Below are 5,767 nucleotides of genomic sequence, written 5' to 3'. Positions count from 1 at the left end.
AATGCTGAGGATAAATGCTCCTCTGCGGAGTCCTCACTGTCCCCTGAAAAGGCTACACCTCATGAGGCCCTGGAGATTTGCTTCATACACACAATCCACACGTACATACATGCACATGCACACACGCCACAGCCTATACACACACACCAGATACACACGTGTCACATACACACCCCACAAACACACACATTTACACTCAGCATCCTGTTCCTAAGTTGTGACACTTCCTCCCTGGAAGCCTCCAAATGCCCCTTCTGCTGTCCCAAAGTTGCCCTAAGAGTTCACATGGGTGCCCCCAATCTGTGCACAAAGCCGCTCTGCACCCACAGTAGAGCTCCCTTACCAGCTATGGCCCTGCCTGGCCCTTCAGTTCAGGCTTGGGCATCCCTCCCTCACCCTCCCTCCCTCCCTCCCACCTTCCCCCATCTGAGCTGGAGGGAAGTGAGCTTTTCCAGCTTCCCTTGGGCTTGAAAGCAGAGAAGAGGAGAGAAAAGCAAGAGGCTTATTCATGCCAAAGACCCCAAGGGCCCTGAAATGGAGACATTGCCCCTGCTCAGAGGGAGATGTGTGGACTGGATCAGGGGCTCCTCTGCTGAAAATGCTCTACTCACTCCCCTAACCTTATAAGCACCTCAGCTTGGCAGACAAAGCCTACCAGGCCAGCCTTCCAGGACCCCTCCAGCCACAGGTTCCACCATTTCCCAGGCTCTGGACACCCACATGTTCGAGGCCTGTGTTCACGCCAGTCTAGCCATGGTCTCTCAAGCCCACATCCTTTTGCACACGCTGTTCCTTCTGCTTTGAATGCCGCTTCCTGTCTTGTCCACCCAGAGTTAACTTTTTTTGGAGTAGAGTCTCGCTCTGTCACCCAGGCTGGAGTGCAGAGGTGTAATCTCAGCTCACTGCAATCTCCACCTCCTGGGTTCAAGCAATTATCCTGCCTCAGCCTCCCCAGTAGCTGGGACTACAGGTACACACCACTGCAGTACACTGCCCTGCTAATTTTTTTTTTTTTTTCAAGTAGGAACAGGTTTTCATCATATTGGCCAGGCTGGTCTCTAACTCCGGACCTTGTGATCTGCCCACCTCAGGCTCCCAAACTGCTGACATTACAGACGTGCTCCACTGCGCCCCGCCCATCCTTCATCTTTCATCCTTCAAGGTCACCTTACCATAAAGCTTCTGATGACCCGTCTTTGGATGTTCATAACTCCCTTGTTCAAAGCTTTCATCACATCATATTTTAGTGGTTAACAGGCCCATCTTCCTTATTAGAGTTTGAGCTAAATGGCAGGGGACTGTGTTTAATCTGCAACCTCTACCATAGTGACGACATATAGTAGGTGCCCAAGAAACACTTGTTTACTGAATGTGCGACTTAATGAATAGGGCAGAAAAGATAAAATTAAACAGAGAGGAACACCAGGTATCTGAGGAAGAAAAGGAATTTCCAGCAGTAGGTATCAAGGAAGGCTTCCTGGAGGAAGCGAACAGGCTCTTGACAGACTGAAGACACTTTAGGCCAGGGGTCCCGTGGCCTGTTAGGAACTGGACCGTACAGCAGGAGGTGAGTGGTGGGTGAGTATTACCGCCTGAGCTCTGCCTCTGTCCCATCAGCAGTGGCATTAGAGTCTCATAAAAGCATGAATCCTATTGTGAACTGCGCATGCAAGGGATCTAGGTTGCTCACTCTTTATGAGAATCTAACTAATGCCTGATGATCTGAGTGGAACAGTTTCATCCCAAAACCATCTTCCCCCACCAACCCCAGAAACCAGTGTCTCATGCCAAAAAAAGGTTGGTGCCATTGCTCTGGGCAAAGGGAACTGATGGTGAAGGCAGAGCAGAGCCATAGCAAAGCCTTCTCTCAGGCGTAAGAATGCTGGTAGCCAACAGTCACTGAGTGCCTACTCAGTACCAGGTCTTACTCAATCATCTATGTATTATTATCCCATTTAATCTGCATAACAACCACAGGAAGTTGGCAGTATAATTATCCTCATGTCACAGAAGAGGAAGGTGAAGTTCACTTACTGGTCCAAGGTGTTACAGAGAAGCAGAAGGACCCAGAGAGACACAATACAGAAGATGGAAGAGCTCAGTTCCCTGCAGCTCAGACGGGGAAGGTGGGAGGGAGGGAAGGTGAAGGAGAGACGCCCAAGCCGGAACTGCAGGGATCCCATACAGAATACAAAATTTGACCTTATACAGTGTGGGAGCTGCTTAAAGAGTTAATGCTTCTGAGTCTAAAGTCGGCAGGGCAGGCAGTGGGGAAGGGAAGCTGTCAGTGAGGTGGGGGGAGCAAAGAGGATCTGAAAGAGTGAGGAAGAGCTGGGATTCTGGAGGATGGATAGGTGACCACCTCCAAGCCATCAACTTTGATGACACAGGTTATCTTTGTCCTGGAGCTAAGCATGCACCTGGCCCAGGAACTGGACAGGCTGGAAAGGAAGAAGATCGGTGAAGAAGCCACAGACCCACATCAACACACACGAGCTGCAACAGGGCTGGAGCCCCGCACCGACCCAGGAACAAAACGGGGCTGCTCTGTCCCCTGCTGCATCCGTGGCTAATGGTAGTCCAGAGCATGCAGGGAAGGGGATTCGGGGGCTGTGGCTCAGCTTAGCTCAGCCACAGTACCCGGCAAGTCTGGACCCCAACCCAGACTAGATGTATGCTGGGAGAAAGTAGCTGAGAGTGTCAACCAGGAGGCTCTTGACGGCTGCCCCAGTGAGTTTGGGATGTCTTCAGTGCGATAATGGTGCTGCTGGCTTTACAGAGTTGTGTGTTGAGTTGGAAGCAAAGGTAGGGCATCTACCTGGTGATGCCCTGAAGGTGTTGGACATATCCACTGGGTAGAAGGACAGGAAAAGGTACCAGCGGGACTTCTCGGAAAAATTCTGAATTGGGTGGGAGGTGTGCGTAAATGAGGTGACCAGAAGACCCTGGCTGAGCCTCAGGTGATGCCTGCAGGCACAGGCAGAAAGTCTGGCGGACTGTGAGGGGCCCAGGTCGTAGTGGTGGGGGGCAGGGGTGGCAGAGCCCTGGATGATGAGGGGAGGTTGTTTTGGGGATGTAGACATGTTGGCCTCTTTTTCCTGGAGGGAAGCAGCTGGCATGGTGCCTGTGCCATCTTCAGGGCTAGGGTATGGAGGCCTCTTGAAGACCCACCTACCACCTTCCAGCCCCACGGGAGGGGCAGGTCCCCTCGTTCACACCCTTCTCTGGATGCTCAAAGCACTGGCAGCTGAGGGGTGAGACAATCCTCTGAGGCTTGTGGCGTAACATCTGTCCATTCCACGTGCCTTCTGAGGTCCCACTACAGACGGGACAGGCACTGGGGTTGGGGACCCACCAGGAAGTGCACATGCTCAGGTTCGCCCCCGTGGAGGGAGTGAGCCACCTGTGAGCAGACAGACTGGTGGGGCAGAGGAGGAAACCCCAGAGAGGAACACCAGGGAGGGCGGCGCCTCAGGCCAGGGAGGGCATCGGGAAGAAGCGACATTTAAGGGTGATTCTGACCGAGCCTCTAGACCTAACCACCATCGACAGGAAATCCAGGGTACGGCGCTGCAGTGGGCAAAGTCCTGGCCACGGGACCCATAGGACCAACAACCCAGTGCCCCCTCCACTATACTGTGTGAGAAAACAGAAGGAACCAGGGCAGCCTGTGGATGAAAAGTGAGTTCATCCATGTGACAGCTCAAGGAATGTATGGTCCTTACTTGGATTCTGATTTTTTTTTTTTTTAATTTAACATTGATGAGGAATTGGCACTTGAAATGTTTTCTGGATATTTAATTATACTGAAGAATTATTGCTAAATATCTCGGGGTATGATAACGGTAATATTATTTCATATGTATATACACATGGATACAGCATGTAAAACGTGTACGTCTATGTAAAACAGTATTACTATTATATACATGTACATATGCATATGTGTGTGTGTGTTTAGTTATTAAAGAGTTCTTACCTTTCAGATACACACCGAAATGTTTATGGGTGACGTCATCTGACATCTGGGATTTTCTTCAACATGACACAAGAAGGGAGATTTGCTGTGGCTGCAACGGGGACGGGAACAGGGACGGGGCTGGCCGTGAGTTGAGAGCTGTATGTTCTGGATTAGGGGTTCATGAGGTGCACTGCACTATTCTACTTTTACATATGTTCTAAATTCTCCACAATAAAAGGTAAAAAACAAAAATGTCAGGAGGATTAGTGAGACTTAGGGTTTGGGGCAGGGGCCGGCATCTGGTGGGAGAAACCACTCAGGTGAGGCTTGGGGCGAGAGAGGCTGTTGGGCGTGTGAGGCCCCAGAGGTTCACAGTTGCTGGAGCGTGAAGCTGTGTTGGGTGCTTCACATACCAAGAACACCGAGGCTCAGGCCCTGCACTCCAGGGCAAAGACCAGAGCCCAGTGGGAGAGCCCTGGACGACCTGAGGGGCTTGAAAGAGGGGAATAGAGGCAGCGGCCATTTGTTCTGGAAGGACCGGGAGACCAAGTGGTACAGGAGGCCTCTGGCAAACACAACCCAGTGTCTTAGGAGCAGGGAGGCCTGGGGATGGAGCAGCAAGAAAATGGTCATCCAGGTTCCCAACGAATCTTTGCTGGAACTATATAGGACACTCACCTTTGCTTTGGAAATCCAATTTCTCTTGCGTTCTTCCGGGGTGATCTTGGACAAGTTACTTAATCGCTCTGATTCTGTTACTTCCTACGTAAACTGGGGATAGGAATAGTACCTTCCTCATGAGGTTTTTAGAGGATTAAATAAGAAAATAATCATAAAGCATGAAAAAGAGTGTGTGTTAGCTATTATTATCCTCAGAGTTTCAGGGAGGAAGCTGCCCTCCCTTGGGGTAATGAGGTGATGACAGCGACAGCTAAAATGAGAGAACCCCAGTGGGGAGGTGGGAACACCACAGTACTCCCTGTCACCCTTACCAGGTTTGTGATTCTTTTAAATAAAAGAAGCTGTTTCCTGGCCAGGTGCAGTGGCTCACATCTGTAATCCCAGCACTTTGGGAAGCTGAGGCAGGCAGATCACCTGAGGCCAGGAGTTCAAGACCAGCCTGACCAACATGGTGAAACCCCTTCTCTACTAAAAATACAATAAAACTAGCCAGGCATAGTGGTGCACACCTGTAATCCCAGCTACTCGGGAGGCTGAGGCAGGAGAATCTCTTGAATCCAGGAGGTGGAGGCTGCAGTGAGCCAAGATCGCACCATTGCACTCCAGCCTGGGCAACAAGAGCAAAACTCCATCTCAAAAGAAAAAAAGAAGCTGTTTTCTTACAGCTGTGAGTAGGGGCAGATGGAGAAAAGAAGATGCTAAGAAAGAGACCAAGTAAAAGCCACTGGACCTTCTGAGGGAGAAAGCGTGGTTGGCTGGAACCACCAGGCCAAGAAACCAGCCAAGGGTCTGGCTCCATGTGGACATTTTTAATTTTTTTTTAGAGACAGTGTCTCACTATGTTGCCCAGATTGGTCTTGAACTCCTGGGCTCAAGCAATCCTCCCACTTCGGCCTCCTAAAGCACTGGAATTACAGGTGTGGACCACTGCACCAGCCCATACTGGGCTCCAGAAACTACCTCTGGGCCCTGTTGACCCCTCTTAGATGTCTTCTGGAATGGGGATATACAGGCGTGAAAGGTCAGTCCCCATGAGGAAGAGGCGGGGCCCAAGCAGGATCCTCCCACTGCAGGATCACTGGTCTTTCCCCTGAAGGGCTGTAGCTCCGGGACCACTTCCTCTTT

Source organism: Aotus nancymaae, unplaced genomic scaffold (genome assembly GCF_030222135.1).
Source record: "Aotus nancymaae isolate 86718 unplaced genomic scaffold, 86718_ANA_hifiasm-v0.15.2.pri h1tg000040l, whole genome shotgun sequence".
Classification (NCBI taxonomy): domain Eukaryota; kingdom Metazoa; phylum Chordata; class Mammalia; order Primates; family Aotidae; genus Aotus; species Aotus nancymaae.
This window is presented reverse-complemented; position numbering follows the sequence as displayed.